Source organism: Neophocaena asiaeorientalis, unplaced genomic scaffold (assembly GCF_003031525.2).
Source record: "Neophocaena asiaeorientalis asiaeorientalis breed wild unplaced genomic scaffold, Neophocaena_asiaeorientalis_V1.1 scaffold635, whole genome shotgun sequence".
In the NCBI taxonomy this organism is placed as follows: domain Eukaryota; kingdom Metazoa; phylum Chordata; class Mammalia; order Artiodactyla; family Phocoenidae; genus Neophocaena; species Neophocaena asiaeorientalis.
Window position 1 is genome coordinate 2,179,029 of NW_020174929.1, and position 21,064 is coordinate 2,200,092.

Genomic DNA, 21,064 nt, shown 5'->3' on the forward strand with positions numbered 1-21,064 from the left:
CACATAATGCACAGCTACATAGGTTTTTTAGAGTTCAAGGACCAACAGCCCGTACATAAATCACGTGGTTGTCATGTGGACCAAACAACATGACGGTCAGAAAGGAACGAGAGCAGAGAGGGTGCTAAATAAATTCTAACTAGAGGATGAACTGGGTGACAGAGGAGAGCTTCACGGTGCCCTAAGCTACCACTGGGGTCCTTCGGGATTTCCTAACCTTTCCTTTGGGGGTGAGAGCCTGGGTGGTGGTGTGCAGACCCAGGGCCCATCCTGGGGGTTGGACGTCGTGGTGAGACGCCAGGCTCTCATTGGCGAGTTCCTTCTGCCCTCGTGGAACATTTGTCTACTTCCAAGCATTCCAAGGCCTGCCCCCCACGAATCCACTAGTGCAATGCCCATTTCCTAGAGAGTACAGTGATGGGCCTATGACTCTAAACTAAAGAAGAGGCCAAAGAACTTGAATTGAAACTTATTTTTCGAGTCTCAAGTTCAGGATAACTCAACTTGAATGAGGCTATATCACCTTTGCCCATATCGCTCCCCCCACATGTGATCATGAAACAGCTGCAGTGTTGGCTCTTAGAAACTATATTCTTGTGTTCATTCAGTCACTGTCAACCGTGTACTGTGTCAGACACAGCGAAGACATAGAGATGAAACAAGGAAGGCGTCCGTTCTCGGGGGACGATAAGCGGTGAGACGTACACTCAAGTCACAACAATCAGGGTAGGCAGGTGACGTACAGAAGAGAGGTCTTGTGAGCGCAGCAAGAAGAAATCACTTCCACCTGGAAGAAAACACTAGGTAGTCCTTAACGGATGGCTCAGATATCACTTTTTTAGATTAAAACTATGTTTAATGAAAACTTTCTAAATATAAAAATAAAGAGTATAATGAACACCTCCATACTCATCTCCCTAGATTCACCAGTTATCTTTAGAAATTGTTTTCTTTTTTTTTAATTATTATTATTTTTTAACCAGATGTTCATTTTAAATTATTATTTATTTATTTATTTGGCTGCGTTGGGTCTTCGTTTCTGTGCGAGGGCTTTCTCCAGTTGTGGCAAGCGGGGGCCACTCTTCATCGCAGTGCGCGGGCCTCTCACTATCGTGGCCTCTCTTGTTGCGGAGCACAGGCTCCGGACGCGCAGCCTCAGCGGCCATGGCTTACGGGCCCAGCCGCTCCGCGGCATGTGGGATCTTCCCAGACCGGGGCTCGAACCCGTGTCCCCTGCATTGGCAGGCGGACTCTCAACCACTGTGCCACCAGGGAAGCCCTAGAAATTGTTTTCTTGATTGAAGTACTTTAGGTGTTTTAAGACAAATCATTTTATAAATAAAGGATTGAAACTTTGAAATGAAATGAAACTCATGGCTTGAAACATGCTGTGTCACCTCCACATACTCTGCACGTGTCTTTAAAACATGGAGACATTTTCTCACAATGTCGTTATCACACCTAACAAAATGAGCAATAATTCTGCGGTTTTATGTAACATCCAATCCGCAATCAATTTCCCCAGTTGTCTCAAAAATGCCTTCTTGCTGTTGGTTTGTCCTATCCAGGGTTCAAACAAGCTTCACACATGCTATGGGATGGTTGAGTCTCTCTCAAGTCATCTTTACTGGAACTGCCCCCCAGCCCCTGCTTAGGTTTGTTTCATGCCACTGAGTTATCGGATCCAGAGTGGTGGTCCTGTGGAATGTTCTGCGTGCTGGAGTTTGCATCCTCGTGGTGGCTCACAACCTGCTGCTCTACCTACCTCTTCCTCACACATAGAACTAACTCTGCCGGGTCCACTACATCCAGGTTCAGCTTTTCCTGGTAGGGATGCCTTATGAGGGTGACGTGAGCTCTGTGTCACAACCTATCTGGAGGCCCAACTGTCCAGCGGCACCGCTTCAGTGATGCTGAGATAGATCTGGGTTCAGGTGATGCTGGTTTGATCCTTCCATCGATCATCTCCTCATCAACATTTCAACTAATGGTTCCATGAGGGGTCACTAAATACTGATGTGCTAATTCCAGCATTCCTTCCACGCTTGTTAGTTGGGAGTTGAGAGAGTAAAGGATGAGAGCGAGAGAACACCAGAAAAAAAATGCCCTGCATAATTCCACCAGGGCTGGGTAGTATCTACATATACAGAAATGGTGCTTTCCCAAAGACGTCGACGCAAGAACCTTGTTCAGAGTTTTCCACTGGCTGGATTCTAATGCTAGAATTAGTCAAGAAACCACAGTTAACACCTTGTGCGATATTTTCAATACTAGTAGAATATTTGCCCAGTGCTAGCACAGGACCCACTGTAGAGTTGTAACTCCTGCCTGAGTACGTCAGGGCCACTGGGCGAGCTAGCAGTGGACTTGGACTTGTGTGTGCCCTTGGTCAAAGCGGTCGCCAACTTAGGCCCAGTGGAGAGGAGACACACATATGGCTATTTCAATTTTGTAAACTGAAAATATTTCAGCAGTGGAAATTCACTCCCCGCAATGGTAAAGTTGATCAAAATGATTTTCAGGTGGTAAGACGTTTGAGGGTGCTGAGCAAAACTTCAGGAAGGAAGACAGCCTTCTTGTGACAATGTGTTAAGTAAAATATAGACACATGCTTCCTGTGTCACCTACCTTTGATTCTGCTGACATAGGCAAGCTTGAAATTTGTTAGGCAATTAGGCGGAAAATGGCACCATGATGATATTTAAATTCTTGTGATAATTACTAGCTTGTGAATAAAATTCTTTTATTGGGAGACACCATGTACATTTATACTAAAAAAAAAAAACCAACAACCAGGGGCTTCCCTGATGGCGCAGTGGTTAAGAATCTGCCTGCCAATGCAGAGGACACGGGTTCGAGTCCTGGTCAGGGAAGATCCCACATGCCGTGGAGCAACTAAGCCCGTGTGCCACAACTACTGAGCCCGCGCACCGCAATTACTGAAGCCCGCGTGCCTAGAGCCCGTGTGCTGCAACAAGAGAAGCCACCACAATGAGAAGCCCACGCACCTCAACGAAGAGTAGCCCCTGCACGCCGCAAACAGAGAAAGCCCGTGCTCAGCAACAAAGACCCAGTGCAGCCAAAAATAAATAAAAAGAAAGTAAATGAAAAAAAATAAGCAAACAAAAAACACACAGTAGTGATAAGTAAAACATGCTACCCATATGTCAAAACAAACAAACAAAAAAACTACTGGTGTATTTGGTACTGATGGGACCATGGATCTTAATCTACTTTTAAGTTTCTATTTTTTTTGCATTGATTTTATTAAAAACTTAAATCATGAGTTCACTTCCTAATGGAGTCAGTTATGATTCTTTAGCACAGTAGTTCCTAAGCTTGCATTATCAAAGCTGGGAGTTTACAGCCAGTTTGAGGCCCAGTCCCAGCAGTTCTGACACGTAGGTCCAGCCTGGAGCCCCAGGATCTGCATTTTTAATTACTGCCCTGAACATGCTGATGCAGACAGGTTCATCAACCCCACTTCATGAAGACCCTTTCTTTCATTTGGCTGCATTTCTGGAGTATTACTTGCAAAAAGGATTAAAAGATAGTCCTGAAAAAAAAAAAAGAAAAGATAGTCCTGAAGACCTTGGGTATTTCTTCATATGAGTCCCTCATAAATAACGCTTGTAGTTTTCCTGCCTGTGATCCTCTTGTCTTTAAAAGGAATGACTTTTGTTTGTCCTCCATACACATGTCCCTCAAAACAACCCTGTGAGCTGAACAGAAACCTCATCCTCGTCCTCAGGAGGCTGAAGACGGAGGTGAAGAAACAGAAGCAACTGAACAGGGATTTGTGTCACATCTCTGACGGGAAGCCTTGTTCTCTCAAGCTGAGGCTCACAGGTGTCTTCCCAGATGCGCGTCTGTTCACGACCTGAATTGCTTTCAAAGGCACTAGCCATCATCAGTCCTTTTGAGCCGCCTCTCCAATGTTTATTATGCGCAACTCAGAGGTGGAATTTGTAAACAGAAGGGAGGCTTGTGCAGAGAAGCACCTCTACCAGGCTTGAGGGGGCAGGGAGACATTCGGACTGAAAAAGCTGGCTCTATTTTATGCTTGCAAACAGGAAATTGGAAAAGGTTAAAGACAGAAAGAAAAGAAAAGAAAAAAAAGAAAGGTCTTAGGTTCCTGATATATATATATATTTTTTCCCGGTACGCGGGCCTTTCACTGCCGTGGCCTCTCCCGTTGCAGAGCACAGGCTCCGGACGCGCAGGCTCAGTGGCCATGGCTCACGGGCCCAGCCACTCCGCGGTATGTGGGATCTTCCCGGACCGGGGCACGAAGCCGCGTCCCCTGCATCAGCAGGTGGACTCTCAACCACTGCGCCACCAGGGAAGCCCCCTCTGACATTTTTTGGGTTAACTGTAATTATTGTGAGACATGGATGTCCGGCTAGAGGCACAGAGATCTAAAATTAACTTATAAAACTCTTTGTGGTAGGATTTGCCTATCACAGGGGAGCATGAATACTAATGATTACTAGCACTCGACCTAGTATTCCTTCCTACTCAAGGCTGGACACTCTGCCATGTGCTTTACATATAGTATATCTAGACCTGACAGTAGACATACTCCTTCTCATTTTATAGATGAAGAAACTGAGGCTCAGTGATCAAGACTGTACACCGAGTCAGAGACTAACATTTAAAAACCAATTCTCTGGCTTCGAAATCTGGCTGAATCTACTGTGTTCCAAAGTATGTGAAGTAATGTAAATGAAACACTTGTGATGACATCTGTGAAAAACATAAAAATGATTAGAAAATTATGTATAAGTAATAAGTGATAAACAAGTAAAAGTAGATTATGGTAGGATTTTAGAGCAGGATGCAGGTTTTAGAGATTGTAGACATAGCAGCAATAGAAAAAGAAACTAAAGTGAAGTGCTTTCAATAAATAAAGAGAAATAAAACTAGAAAAAGAACAGGGCACAGCGAACTGTGAGACAACTGACCACGTTAAGTGGTCAAAAAACACATAATTGGATTATCAGAAAAGGGATGGAAGAGAAAAAAAATTGAAATGAAAGATGGAAATTCCAAATTTGATGAAAACTATAAACCCAAGGATTCAAGAAAGTCACTCAACCTCATGTATGAAGAAAACCACATCAAGTTACATCATGATCAAATTGCTGAAAACTAGTGGTAAAGAAAAAATCCTAAAAGCTGCTAAAAAAGATACATTATAGTTCTAGAAAAAAATCATAGGGGAAAATCTTTGTGATCCTGGCTTAGGCAAAAAAAAATCTCTTAGAACTTAAAAGCATGTAAGCATGAAAGAAAAAATTGATAAATTAGACTTTTCCAAAGTTAAAAATATCTGCACTTTAAAAGACACTATTAAAGAAATGAACACGTAAACCACAGACAGGGGAAAATGTTTGAAAAACATATATCTGATATAAGAGTATATAAATAACTTTTTCAATGTAATAAAAGAAGGCAAAAGTTCAACTTAACAAATACTTGAATAAAGAAGATACTATATGGGGAGTATGAAAATATTGTATCTGGGACTTCCCTGGTGGGCCAGTGGTTAAGAGTCCTTCCTCACTTCCACTGCAGGGGGCAAGCCTTCCATCCCTGGTTGGGGCACTAAGATCCCTCATGTCGCGTGGCACGGCCAAAAAAAAAAAAAAGAAAGAAAGAAAAAGAAAATATCCTACTAAGGGCAAAAAGAAAAAAAAGGGAGAACTTTGCTTCAGTCTTTCTTGAATAATTAATTACATTTTTGGAAAGGCAATCATGCTTTTTGCCCAGCAAACCTTGAAAGTGAATAATCTGGACTCATCTATAAGATGAGCAAAGGCAAAAAAGCCAAAAATACTTTTATGAAAGCAAGTTCCTGAATGATTTTATATTAAATAAGTTGAACTGTATAACTTACTTACAATAGTGCCTTGACACACAGTAAGCACTCAATAAATGTCAGTTATTATTATACCATGGCTTGATAATATATTATTATACAGACCCCCAAACCATCAAGAAATACTTATATTTGTTTATTTAGAAGCTTGTGTGATTTGGGGCAAGATTTTTAAATCTTGCTGAGCCTCAGTTGCTTTATCTATAAAATGGGGCTAGGGATATGTTTCCTGCTTGCCTTAAAGGATCAAGTGAAAATCATTTAAATAATATGTAAACTTTAAAGTACCATACATAATAAAAATCTCTGTTAAGACCAAATAATAAAGCCTAAAAATTTAGAACTGTCCATCTTCCAGACTATCCATCTCCCTACTGGATAACTAATATGTCATCAGGTGGATTTCAGTGCAGTGGTTTTTATTTTTATTTTTTTCAGTGCAGTGTTTACAGTGAAGTTTTTTTTTAAACATCTTTATTGGAGTATAATTGCTTTACAATGTTGTGTTAGTTTCTGCTGTATAACAAAGTGAATCAGCTGTATGTATACATATATCCCCATATCCCCTCCCTCTTGAGTCTCCCTCCCACCCTCCCTATCCCACCCCTCTAGGTGGTCACAAAGCACAGAGCTGATCTCCCTGTGTTACGCAGCTGTTTCCCACTAGCTATCTATTTTACACTTGGTAGTGTATATATGTCAATACTACACTCTTACTTCGTCCCAGCTTACCCTTCCCCCTCCCTGTGTCCTCAAGTCCATTCTCTACGTCTGCATCTTTATTCCTGTCCTGTCCCTAGGTTCTTCAGAACCTTTTTTAAAATTTTATTTTTTAGATTCCATATATATCCGTTAGCATACGGTATTTGTTTTTCTCTTTCTGACTTACTGAGTCAAGAGTTTTACATGCTAACGATGATATTGATTAGACCACATTAAGAAATGATAATAAGTTCTGGAAAAGAGCTAAGGAAACACCCAACATGATTTTCTTGGGTGTTGGTCCCTGGGTCTGATTGAAGAGCTAGTCTTCATTCATGGCGTAGCCCATCCATCATCCTGGCACCCTGTTTCCATTACGTCACCCCCTCCTCTGGCCCACGGCACTTCTTACAGCACCAATCACAGTCCTTTGGGCCTTCTGTTTAACGCCTGCCTTCTAAATTAGACTTTGTGAATGCCTCAAGGGAAGGGGCTTTTTAAAATTTTTCATCTTTGTATCTCCAGGACCCATCTCAGCACTTGGAACGTATTCTAATATGCAGTAGAGCTTTCTCTTCTTTGGGATGAATGAATGAATCAGAGAGAACCCAAATATAAGAAAATGCCTACTGATCCACTTCCCCCTAATATCCCGCTGCCATAAAGAGTAATCAGTTTAATTTACCAGGACTATAGTAAAAAGATGCCATTTATACCAAAAGCCAGTGTTATTCTGTGTACTGATTATCGAACCCTAGCCAATACTATGTGGTCAACAAGGCACATTGATTTAATGTTTAATATTGTGTTACATCTAAGCTGTCCAAAATGAAATAATTTACTCTTTTTTTATCGCATGATTATTTCCCATATTTCAGGAAGTCTTTCCCCTTTAACGGCTGCCAATTTTCAGGAATAATAAGTGGTTAACTTAGCAGAGATTCTCAGAGGAAACAAGGAGACCTGAGATTGAATTTTGCCCCATCGTCTTGCCTCCAGGTATGCACGCTTGTGTTTAAGGAGATTCAGGACAGGATTACTAAGAGAGAAAGGGAATCAAACACATTTAGGAAGCCAAAGTCACTTAAGGGTGCCAAATAGTTTGTTGTTACTAAAAACATCTGTTTGAAGAGAAGAGGCCCCTTGGTATTCAGGAAGTCATGGGTTGAAGTCTGCCACCCGTTGGGTTGAACTGTTGGGTTTGGTCTCTTGGATTTCAAAGTTTCTTTGGCTCCTTAAGCCTTGAGTGATAACATTTCCTGTGATAAACTCAGCTCATCTCCTATGGTTAATTAACCAACCACAAATATTTCTGTGTCAGGCCAACTCCCTGGAGAGAAATGCAAGGCCAAAACATTTCCTCTTGTTAAGAACCAAGGATGGCCATGATCATGGCAGAGCCTCTTATTTGAACACATTAGCAATTGGCTTTGGTTAAAGAAGTAAAAAGAGAAGCAACTCTCTCAACCATACGGCACTTTAGCACAATGGGTACACACACGCAGAGCTGGCAGTGAGACAGGCTTGGGTTCGAATCCAAGGTTCCCCAGATGAGGATCATATGGTCACCATTCCACGCCTGGACTTCCTGTATGGAGACACAGATCTTTCGGATTCTTTTATTTCAACCCCAGACTCCCAAAAGGGGGTGGGAGGGAAGGAGAGAGAGAGAAAGAGAGGTCTGTTGTTTTTAAAAACATTTTGGGGGCCACAGCCTCCTTTGAGAATCTGACAAAACTACAGATACCTCCCCCAGCAAATACACTTATGTGCATACATGTCCAATTGTGTATTCATTTTCAGGACGCTTCTCCCCCAAAACCCTCACAACGATTCATGGACCCCTGATTAAGAATCTTGGTTTAGACTATGGGACAAATGAGGCCAAAGCCTTGGGTTTTGTTTCCTTATGAGTCATTTCATTTCACAGAGAGGAAAGTCTGTTTTCCGGCCAAAGACCACATCAGTAACCCTGGTCAGCGAATATAGTTGCTGACAACGAGGGAGCTAGATGAGAGGATGAAAACTCAGGCCACTATCACCACGGCTTCAAATGCAAGTCCAAGTCCACCCCACTCCACCCCCAAATAAGCATTCCGTCTCCCTATATAACTGTCGTTCCTCGGAAGGACTAGGAAAGAATACTCTTTGGCTGAGTGACGTAGTTCAGAATGACTTTGCAAGCTACATGTTATTTTGTTTTTAATCATAGCCCTCTAGGATGTTTAAAAAAGGAAACGAAATGTTCAGTTTGAAATACAGTTAACACAATGAAATATTACGCAGCTTCAAAAATGGTCACTGTGAAGACATGTAGCCATGGGAAAGATGCTTATGTTAAGATGAAAGAAAGAAAGCAAGGAAAAAACCTCCAGAATCCAAAGGTCTCTGTCCCTTATGATTCCAGCAATGAGAAGCTGCATCGTATGAACCAAGACAAGCAAGTCTTGGGTAGAAATCAGAGGTTAGTGGAATTATTGATGGCTCATATCTATTTCCAAAAATTTTTTGGTATTATATGATTCTTATAGCTTTAAAGAAAGGAGATAAATGATAACTCTGTACGAAATCAGCCTATTCTTCCAAATGGCTGTGGCGGATCTCCTGCTTCTAAGTGGCGCGGCCCTTTCTGTGGCTTCCCTGTGAACAGGTGAAGAAGGAAGGCCCCCCGTGGACCTGGTCAGAGCTCCACAGACCTCACGGAGCACAAAACCCCAGGCTGCAACTGGAAGAGCAGAGGGAGCGCATCCTTATTCCTAGGCTTGGGTCCTCGTCATCCGAGTCTGGGCTGACAGGGAGACTGGTTCCCGCAAACAGCATGAGGAATTTCATGTCTAAATGTACGTGACCTTCTGCTTTTTAGATTCCCCCATCCACAAGCAGAGTCAGAAGTAAAGGACACACCCAGGTGACAGACCACTCCCCTGCCAAGCTGGAAATAGACACAGGGTCCCCGCAGGGTCCGCATGGGTCCTGGGAGTTTAGCTACTCTCACAACAGCCACCAAGAGAAAATTGCCCAGGATCTTCCTGCAGTGCAACCAGCCTGGGGAGGGCGGGGGGGGCGGGGCGGAGTGGCAGCAGCTTCATCAATAAAGACTTGACCTTCTTAAGGTCATGGTCAGCGCACTAGTCATTAGCATGGAGGCTTCACAGCCCAGCTCTGACCTCAGGCCTGGCTCACGTCCCTCAGGCGAGCTCCTAACCGCCTCCCTCTCATCTCTGCAGCCCTGCAGCTGGGGGGGTCGTGAACAGCGAGAGCCGCCATCACCATCCTTCACATGTGGCTTTTCCTTCCCAAAGCGCTCAGCACATGCGGGGCTGCCCTCCTTCTGCAGCTCCTCCACCGAGGCTCTGCTGGCCTCTAGAGAGATGCGTGGCTACCTCGTCTGATGGTCCCGAAGCCCGTGGCAGGACCTGGGTGACAGCCCCGTCACAGACAGATCAGATAGGGGTGGGCACAGCCCTCACAGAGACTCTCGTTTCTGCGCCCTCGGGGACTCGTGTGAGTCTGGCTTAGCGCACGTGGATGTGGATGCCAGGGTGTGGCACCCTGACAGCCTTGACCCGGGGCAGAGGCTGGAATAAGACATCCCAGCAGGGCCTGTGTGGATAGAGAAGTAGGATCAGATAGGCCGCCTCAAAGGCCTGATTCCCTTGAGCTCCCCACCCCCAACCTTGGACCCAACCCTGGAGAAAGGGGGAGGGTGCTGAGCTCCCTGGGAGGGTTTTCCACTACCCAGCAGAAACGAAGATGCTCAGACTAGATGGTCTGTTTTTGCACACTGAGTGCGGCTGAGATTCATACCCTCCCACATGGGTCCACGCTCTGTCCTGACCCCCCTGAGCCCACCAGACATCCTTCCAGAGGCAGCAACACCTTCATCATAAACTTGCTCAACCCGTGCTGCTACGGTCTGTGAAGCTGGTGTCCTTGTCAACAATTTCAAAGGTTCCCCTTAGCGGCATTGTTCTCACAAGCAGGACATTCTACTTCTTCTTTATTTGGGGGTGGGGGGATAATAAATGAGCCAAATACTTATTCCTGAGTGTTCCCAGGCTGTGTGGCCTTGGGAAAGTAAAAGAGAATAAAGCAAGGAAACAAACTCAGCACCGCGCTGTCCTCCCCTTAGGTTGGCAAGCGCGGCATGGGAAAGCTTCAAGGCAGTCTTCAGGCCAGACAGACGGAAGTGAAGAGTGACGAGGTCCAGCCCGAGGGCCAGGCCAGTCACTGATGATCTGTGTGACCTCATGAACGGTACTCTGCTCTCTGGGTGTGTGGCTGGGAGTTGGCGATACAACTGGGGTGTGTAAATGGGACCTGGGATGGAGACCATGCCACCCAGCTTCTCTTAAGCTCCCTGCTGGGCTCCATGGAGGGAGCCTCTAGCCAGGCCCCGGTGGAGGGGAACGGCCATAAGAAGCTCGCGAGATTTTAGAGCTGGACCTTCGAGGTCCCACAGGATCTCTCCCTGGGGAGATGGGCATTTCCAGCAGAGAAGAGGATTTAACAAAAGCTCTGAGTTGTGGTGGGCCCAGTGAGCCTGGAGGTGGATGCCAGGAGAGCGGACGGAGACCCAGACCGTCTGGTCTCTGCTCTCAGGCATTGAGGAGTCAACAGAGATTTTACCCTGACTGGTGACAGGGCCACGTTTGACCTTTAGAAAGACCTCACCGACCACATGCAGGATGGACTGGCGTGGAAGAGACTGGAAGAAGACAGATGAGCTCCCAGGATGTGCAATCATCCAGGCTGGAGTAGGGGGGACCTGAGCTAAAGCGATGGAGACCTGGGGGCGCATTTGACAAAGGAGAAGTCAGTGTGATCAGTGCTGCCCTCACACAGGGAAGCCTGGGGGAGCTCCGGCCGTCCTCTGCCTTTGCTACGACTCCTGCTTCCCCTGCACTTCAGGGCTCCTTTGTAGGAACACTCCACGCTCCTCCCGGAGATGCCAGGGGAGCTGGTCACCTTAGCAGGAGATGGGAGGAAGGGCTGGCAGGGCACCCAGGGATTTCAGACCCGGCCTCTCCTGCAGAGTGTGGAGTCAGGCCAAGGAACACCAGACCCCGAGGACGGGCGGGCCTGGCACCTCCATCCTCCCCTCTGACTTGCCCACAGCCCCAGTCCCAGCCCCGTGCTCCTGCAAACACGCCAGGACTGGCTCTGGGTGGGAGAGTGGTGGTGGGTGCTCTCGGCCCTCCCGAGACCCACTCAGAGCAGAAGAAGACATGTCTTGCTATTTGATGACAGAAAACATTGTGCGGTAGAAAGTATGTAGCAGGAGAAGGACTTTGGGGAGGATGTGCTCCAGCGACTAGATTTCTCCAGAATGGAAGAGGCCTGGAGATCTCTTTATGGGGCAGAATGGATTCATTCACCTTTGTTGCCAATGCAATTTGTTGTGCTGGGTGGTTTCTTGGTGTTGTTGACGTGTGTGTGTGTGTGTGTGTGTGTGTGTGTCCATGTGTACGTATGAGCCGGTGTGTCTCTGTGTGTGCTTGTGTGTCTGTGTGTGCGTGTGTGTGTGTGAGCACACCTACATCAACAAGCCCCTTGCCTGCAACAGATTTTCTTTTTCGTCTTTCTAGTATAAAATTCTTAAAACAGGGTCCAAAAAGGACTACCGCACCAAACACTGCATGCCGGCAAGTTCCAGCCTCCTGAGGCTAAAACCTCAAGGGGTCCTGTCTCAGGGGTGGGAGATGGGGGCGCGCTCCTCAGTCACAGGGCCCCATGGAGCAGCAATCACCACACTGGAAACATCTTTTGAGCACCTGCTCAGGGGAGATTGGCTAGGCGCCCCTCCCACTTACAATGAACTGAAAGTATTTAACCAAGAGAATTCATCAAAGACCTTAAATATAAAACTTCTGACAACATTATAGACCTGGACAAAACCAGCTCTTGAGGCCCGTGTTTTTTTGGTTTTTTTTGCGGTACGCGGGCCTCTCACTGTTGTGGCCTCTCCCGCTGCGGAGCACAGGCTCCGGACGCACAGGCTCAGCGGCCATGGCTCACGGGCCCAGTCACTCCGCGGCATGTGGGATCTTCCCAGACCGGGGCACGAACCCATGTCCCCTTCATCGGCAGGCGGACTCTCAACCACTGCGCCACCAGGGAAGCCCCTGAGGCCCGTGTTTCTCTCCAGTCCTTCTTACACCTTTCCCTTCCCTTCATTGTCAAGGGCCTTTCTGATCAACAGGACGAGAAGGACCACACGTGGTGACGGTGACTCTTTCACAGGCAGGCAGCCCCCACGGCAGTTCTGATGGCACACAAACAGACGGGAGGAGGGCAGGGTGCACATCACGAGAGAGTGGCTTTCTGCGCAGGCTGCAGGTAGAGGTTCCACGCGCCAGGATGAATGTGGCGGAGCCATTTGCATGGATGCAGCAAAGGCTGAGTTGCACCCACCTCGGTCCACCTGCGCGTCCCTCAAGGGGCCTTGAGGAGAAAGGTGTTAAACCCTCCCGACGCCACCAAAGTGTGACCTTCCTATGAGCAAACTCTTGTGCAAGCAAATGAAATCCTCCTAAAGACCAGAAGGAGGGAGACAGTCACAGGGCCTGTCCCCTCGGCTCTGGGCCAGGAGCCTCTCTGGGGGTGTTATTTTCGCTTCCCGTTTGCGAGTTCTCAGAGGGCACTTGTCTTGGTGACAATGGGGCATGGAGGACCCTGGGAAGCTCCATCTGACCAGGAGGGGAGGGTGGGAGCGGACACCTCTCACTGGCTGCCCAGGTGGGAGCAGCCTCAGCGGGGGTCAGGCCGCGGCAGAAACATGGGCTCGCTGAGCCCCATCCCTCCTCCGCACCTGTGACAGGGCCACCGGGCCTGGTTGTCAAGGGCAACATCTACAATCTCAGCCTTGATGGCTGGGAGCCACAGCACTGTGTCCTGCACTGAGCCCCGGTCCCCTGTAGGAAGCATCTCCGCCCACACTTCTAGGTGACGTGAGTGGCAAGGGCCTCCCCCGCGGGGGCCACCTTGTCTCATTCTTGGAGCAGGTCCCAGGAGTACTCGGAAAAGCCGCCTTCTCCCCTTGGAAGTCAAACAGAAACCAATCCTTCCCGTGCCAGCAGCCCCAAACCTTCCTGATTTGATGAAATCTGATGAAAGCTATAAACGATCTTTGCTCAAGACCTGTCCATTCCACAAAAGCTTGCATGCAAGTTCAAGGAGGTCATAGGCTCCATGAAACTCAGCAGGGGTCCATGATCTCCAAGACTTAGGTCGCCAGCTGCAGCAGCAGGTGCAGAGACACGCCTGCCGTGGGGAGAGGGTCTCCATCCAGGGTCCCGCACCCCTCCTTTCTCCCTGCCACCAAGCACACGGCAGGACCACCAGATCCCTGGGCGTCTTCTGCCAGGCTTGGGACTCAGGAGAGCCCAGGAGGCAGGTTAGTCTCTACTTGGCCCTGCTCAGCAAAGCCCAGGTACAGAAAAGGCACAGATCTGTACTTTGGCACTGAGATATTATGCCTCTCAGGCAGCCATGCGCTGGAGCCAGCTCACGCTGGTTTGTAAGAGCCAATTGTTAAATTTGGGGGGTATCTGTGAGCTGTTTGTTAAGTACATTGTTATTCAAAATTAAAATGTACAAAATTAAAATTACATAAAATATAATTAAATGACATTAAAAACGGAGGTAATACACACTCAAACCTCATCACTTCCTAGATAGTTTACTCTCGTCTCTGCTCTTGTTACTTATATCAGTTGTATCTGTAGGGTGGACACAGTATAACGGTGTGCTACCTCGCCTCTTTCCAGCCTCCCAGCTTTGTGTTCAGCCAAGTCATGCTGGCGGCTTGAAATCAGCCACAGCGAGAGTGTTTACACCACAGGAATAGGCAAGGGCTATACATCTGGGGTTGATCTGTTGCGCTGATTTTCCCAACTTAAGACAGTGATGGAGAAAATGTTGATAATGTTGATTTCATTTAAAAATATTTGTAGCTGTGAATAGCGCCCCCCAAAATGGGGAAAAATTTTAAAGTAGTAAAAAACTATTTTCCAATTTAGTAAAGAAGTGCGTCACCACATAGACTAACAAGAGCAGTTCCGACATGTCTTTGTGGTTTCAGTCTGATCTTACTTCTTGGCATAAGTGAAAATATCAGTGAAGTTCATGTGCATTGATGGCAACCATAGCTTGACTTTGGATACAAGGGTTTGGCAAAAGTTCACAAAAGCATTCTATGGAGAATCAATGGGCTGTATGGTATTTATGAGAAAGGGTATTGTATATATTAATGTTTGTAAATTATGCATCATACATCCTTCATACCAGTAAAACTGATGATTAACTTATATGTGTGAATGTGTATGTTTGCTTCCCGGAAAGCTGGTGGTTAAGCATGTGACAGCACATCCCTGCTGTCAGTCCTGAAGACGCCTGTCTTAACCTGACACATCCCTGACGGCACTGACAGGTGCCAGGGAGTCTGCCAGCCCGACCGACAGACAGACAGATGGACACCACAAAATAGAAATGGCTCTCATTAGGAAAAGGAGACTTCAGCCTTTCCCATAAAGCCACCCAAATAAACTCATAAAATGCCTTATTACTTTTGGTCCTATCTTAAAATGCAATACTTTTTAATTTTTTTTTAATATTTATTTATTTTATTTTGCTGTGCCGGGTCTTAGCTGCGGCACGTGGGATCTTTGTGCCTGTGTTCAGGATCTTCGTTGCAGCATGTGGGATCCTTGGTTGCGGCATGTAGACTCTTAATTGCGGCATGCCTGTGGGATCTAGTTCCCCGACCAGGGATTAAACCCGGGCCCCCTGCATTGGGAGCACGGAGTCTTAACCACTGGACCACCAGGGAACTCCCCAAGTGCAATGCTTTTTTAAAAAAAATGAATTTATTTTTGAAAAGTCCCATTTACTTTAGAAATGGTAGGAATAAAAAGAATCTTACCATGAAATAATTTTAGATAATCTCTGTAACAATAGAGGCTACAATAACTGTAAAAACAGACAGTTGAAACAGGCTATTTGTCTAACTATAATAGACCCACAGCTGGATATCTCACAATAGGTTGTTCTATGCTTTGTACACAGAAAGGGAGCTAATTCTTATTGAGTACCCTCACCGTGCATCAGGCTCTTTCCAGAACACTGTCCTGTTTTTGTTGACTTATTTATTCATTTCCTGATGTTTCCAAAAAGATTTGGGGCCACTTATAAAAATAAGTATGAAATAACGGGAGAGAAAAGTAGACAAAGAAATCAGACCAAAGGGTAAGTTAGGGCAGGAAAACAAATTTGACAGTAAGGCAGGTACACAGAAATACAGACCTTGAGATGGGGCTCCCCAGCTGCTAATATGGTTAGATGGAAATTTGGCTCTAAGTGTCCTGGAGTCTGAAGCAGCAGGTGGGAAATGACCCGTTGGAAGAGTTGGTGTCTCCCGGGTCTGGAAATTCTCCCGAGGCTCCTTTTAGGGTGGTCCTGAGTGCAGTGGTGGGTGGCGGTCTCAACAGCATTGCAGCAACGATGCCACGGCGAAGGGCCTGCCTTGTTTCTTACAGGCGCCTTTAGTATGAGCCGAGCACAGTGTGTCCTTGCCAAGCTGGGTGCATGGGCCTGATTCAGGAATGTGGTTCCCTGAACAGCCCAGGCACTGAGATCCAGACACACAGCTCTCGGCCCAATAAGCTCGACACAGGGGGAGCACCCAAGGCACCTAGATTCATGTTTCTTAATCTTATTAAACCCATTTCCTCTTTTGAGAAACCAAATCACACTCTCCCTTTTCAAGATTTCAAGATAAATGTGCGTACCAATAAATCTAAGAAGTTACAAATGTGAAATGTGCCTTTTCAAATTACAAGGACTCCTCTTACGCGGAGAATTGATTCTTCCATGAAGCATTGAATAGAATCTAGATGGAAATATTCTGTCCTCCTCAGCTTCAATTCACCAGAGAATTAGGGCTTTGGAGTTTAATTCTTCTAACACTGTGATGTGCTATTATCAACAAATAAAGAAATGAGACTTAAGGGTATAAGTCCCCTACTGAGATAGGTGAGGCTGCCAGTATAGTGTAAGGTCAAACAATTGTTATTTCAGGAAGACATTTGGTGACATGCCTGAGTTGCAACAGCCAGGAAGTGGCAGGACTGAAACTTGAACTTGGGCCCTCCATTCCACAAGCCCAGGCATCCAACCTCTCAGCTGTAGGACCTCTCAGCTACGGCTGCTTTGTCTCTCTCCTATGCCGAAGTCCCTTCCCCTGCCTTGTACATACAGCACACTGAGATAAAATTAAACTATTCTTCCTAACCATCGGACTTGGTGAGTCCAAATATTTTGGGGTGGACAGATCCTTTTGGGAATCTGATGAAAGCCATAAATGCTCTTTGCAGAAGAATGCACGCGTCCACAAAGTTCAGGGAGCTCACAGGTCCTGTGAAACTCAAGAGGGGTCTGTGGTCTCGAGGTCAGAACTCCTGACTTAATCCATTAAACACAGAGCATCTCATATCCTTGCAGACATATGAATATATTCGACCATCCCCTGCACCTGAGCGATCCTGAGAGGGTGACCCTCTTTAAATTCTGTACCCTCGGAGCCCCACTTGCCTCACCCTGGTCCTGGCGCAGCAGCTCAGGTAACAAGGTGTGCAAAGAGGCCAGCAGACAGTGGCCTTGACAAGGCACCCGAGATAACCTCTTTCTACCCCCATGGTTTTAGGAAGCATCAGGCCTTTTGTGAGGGGGTACGCACAAGCCACACAGTGGCCCATGGGGAGCTGAGCGGCCATGGCAGAGCCTCCATGCTCCAATCATCTTGTTCAATTTAGTTCTCACTTCTGTACCTGGAGCTGGGTGCAACTGTTCCCCCTTTACAGAGAGCTAGGCCATTTGCTCCACCCTCCCAGATCCCCCATAAGTGGCAGAGCCAGGTCCCAGTGCAGGATTGGCTGACCCCAAGGTCCAGCACCTTCCTCTGGTCCACTCTGCCTTGCAGGAGCAGAACATGCTGAAGACCTAGTGACACCCCATCTCCTTCTGCAAGGGCCCCCGTTAAAGCCCCGGTGTGGCCATGGTCCCGGAGTCCACTGTGACTAAGGGTGATCGTGAAATCTCACATGCTTTTCCTCCTTCCAGCTTTCTTCCTCATGTCTTAAGCTTATTTGCATTCCAGAATGTGTTGTTGTTTCTCTCCCTCAAGAACCACTCCACAGGGAATCCACTCTGTGCTAGGTACGTTCTGGGCACTGGGACTCAGAGGGAAGGGAGGAAGGGCCTGGTCCCTGTCCTGGAGGAGCCCAGGTCCAGAGGGGCAGCAGACCAGCAAGCAAATAGCCCTAAGCATGTGCTGGAGGCCATGGGGACACAGGGATGGGTCTGGGCACTGGTGACAGAAGAGAACACATTGGTCTTCTGATCCTGAGAATCAGGACAAGCGGGACTTGCCTGGATGAGGGGTGGGGGGGCGTGCGCCCAGCAGGAGCGCGGACCTGTGGAGGAGGTCCAGGAGCAGTGAGGGAGCAGGGGACATGACAGGGAGGGGACTGTAGGCCCAGTGGGAATCTCCGCTCTTTAATTCTGATCTTCATCTAAGTGATGTGATTTTCATCTAAACACTATCACCCCACAGCTTCATAATTCTTTCTTCTTTCTCATCTGCTTCTGCAGCGTTTCTCTAATCTGGCTGAGATATCACCTTCGACCAAGGGCACACCTGCTCTGCCAGGCCTGTGGGGTGTGCGTGTGCGTGTGTGTGTGTGTGTGCTGGAGAGGTCAGGCTTCTCTGTCTCCCTGGTACCTTTCCAAACAGCAGCCCCTTATAAGCAAGGATGCCGCCCCTAGTGGTCTCATCTGGATGCTGCAGATTCTAGGGCAGCGCAGGAGCTGGCTCTTCAAGAGTCCAAGTTCTGCTCTGCATCCCTCTGGAGATGCTCCGCTCACGGGAGAGCGTCGGCCAGCACAGCTCACTGCTGCTTGGCTGACCACAGATTCTGTGGGGATGGCTGAGCTCAGGACGGCAGAGTTCATCGGGTATTTCGTGCCGGGTCTGGGCCTTCCCTGGCCTCCACGCTCGGCCTCCTACTTCCTCACTGGTGAGGGGTCACTTGTGGGTAGCTAGGCATGTGCTAGGGCCCAGGAACCTGAACCAACGCAGTGAGCTCTGCTGGGAGACAGAGGTGGGGTGTCGGCCCTAAGTCCCCTGACACAGAATGAGGGCTCAAAAAATGTGTGCTGCATGAAAAAATAAATGAATCATAAGAAATACCGTGAAGAGAGGGAAATAAGGAGCTTTCTGGGAATAAGGTGGGGAGCTCCAAGGCGATAGAGACTTCTATCCAAGAGGATAGAGACTTCCCATATATCCTTCACCCAGCTTCCCCTAATGTTGGCTTCTTTCCTAACCATGGTACATTTGCCAGAACTAAGAAAGGCACATCAGTACAACGATAGTCATTAGACTCCAGACCTTATTTAGACTTCACCTATTTTCACGAATGACTTTGAGGTTGTTGTTGGTCCAGAATCCAATCCAGCCCGGATATGAATTCTGGATTTAGTTGTCACGTCTCCTTCCTCTCCTCTGATGTGTGACCGTTTCCCCATCTTTACTCATTTGTCATGACCTTGACAATCTAGAAGGTCAAATCGTCTGTAGACTGTCCCTCAATTTGGGTTTGTCTGATGTTTTCTTATGACTAGAGTGGGATTATGGGTTTGGGGGAAGAAGAGCACACAGGTGAAGTACTTTTCTCCTTGCAGACAAAGTTACGTAATAAATACAATATGACTTATCCCTGGAGATGTTAACTTTGTGGCCAGGATTCTCCACTATAGTGTTACCGTTTTCTGCTTTCCATACACTCTACTAAGTCCAGTTCTCACTTAAGCTGAGGGGAACCAAGCTCCCTTCCGGGAGGGAGGAGTATCAACATATATTATATGGAATTCTCTATAACTACGGAAACGCGGTGATAACTCTTTAGTTCATTGGTAATGTGGGCAGTTGAGGCTAAACACAGCGGTAAACACAGTTAGGAAATGACTAGAAAAGTTGTCAAAATCCTAGAATGTTTAAAATCCTTTCAAAATATGTTGTCAACTGTTCTTTCCTTTTCACAGTTGGCCAAATTGATCTCTTAGCCCAAAAGGCCATCGTTAAACCTATTCCATCACCCTACCCCCACATGTCTGAAAAATGGAAAACCTTATTAAAAAAAAAACAAAACCCAAAATGAAACAAAAGCAACAGCCAATCGTTGACCTTGAGCCAGATGCTCCCATGCATCACCGCTGGCCTCCATCAGCTCTGCACCATGGTACCTTTACTCTCGCGTATAGGGAGGCTCTTGCCTGGAGCCCACAGCTGCCGTGAGTGCCCACGCACGCCGCCACCACCCGGTCCAGCCTCCTCCTCTCTTTCCTCTGTGGCACATTTACCACCTTTTCCAGCTTAGAAAGCCTGAGAAACAGAATCTACCCTGGATGGGTGAACTTTTATAAATCAAACAACTCTCTAAAACAGAAATGAACAAACAACAGGGCAATCTGTTCACAGCTGCAGCTCGGATCCTAAGAATGTCTTCTCTCTCCGCCCATAACCCCCATAGCAATGTTCCTGCCCGGTCTCCCACCCACAGGCCTCCGGGCACTGTTGGCACCATTTGAGGAAATGAGACGGTCGGGAAGGCAGAAGATGCATCTTACCTTGGCAATGCTCAGCAGCCGCTCACCATAGCTCTTCAGATCCCCGCGCCTTGTGGGGCAGTGTCCTTCCAGCTACAGCCAGCAGCTCGGAAGCAATCCCAAAACAGGAGCCCATCCCAGGTGTCTCAATCAGTTCGGTAGCTCGTAGCTTCCTGCTGACGATGGCAATCACCCGGCCGAGGTGGCAGGCTCCCCGGTCTGTGGTCACAGCTGCCCCCAAGGAGCCCCGCCCCTCCCGCCAAGCCCTTCAAAAGCTTCCGTGGGCTCACTGGGTCCAGGAAAAGCCTGCGAGGAAGGACCACAAGCAGCTGGTCTTTCTCTGGGCCTGGGCCACATCGGTAACAATGCCCCTCGGCCACTGGGAAATTTTCTCATGGGGTTTTGATTGAACAACACAGATGTTGTTTTTCCTGCAGCAAAGCCTGGCAGAGTTAGTAACCTCCAAGCTAACTCGACAAGGTATTTCGCTCTGCTTTGCAGTGTTTGTCTTCAAGGCAAGAAGGAGCTTGGGCTCTGCTGCCTTGTGCCATCTGGGTGAGCAGGGTGGCCATTCTCCCAGGCTTGCTGGATTTTTCTTGTCCTCCAGATAGTCCTGACAATTCCTAGCCCATGGGATACTAAGAGCACAAACGACAGAATGAGTGAGAGGAGGCACAGGATCGGCTAATTCCCTTGTTTCTAGCACCCTAGCCAGTCCTTGATTTTGATCTCAGAGCCTCTTCAATTGTGCTATTTCACTCAGCTATGAAAACTCAGAGGAACCGAGAATGATACAGGTGATGGGGAAGGACCCTA

The 21,064-nt window shown here is 47.3% G+C and overlaps 1 protein-coding gene across 1 annotated transcript in view; it reads right to left on the reverse strand.

The window, feature by feature from the left end:
* BLK (BLK proto-oncogene, Src family tyrosine kinase) overlaps positions 1–20,437 on the reverse strand; it is a 45,506-nt gene extending 25,069 nt beyond the window's left edge. Inside the window, exon 1 of the mRNA XM_024761407.1 lies at positions 20,270–20,437. The gene's annotated coding sequence lies outside the window, so the exon portion shown is untranslated. The remainder of the gene's footprint in view (positions 1–20,269) is intronic.
* Between the last annotated feature and the right edge of the window lie 627 nt (positions 20,438–21,064).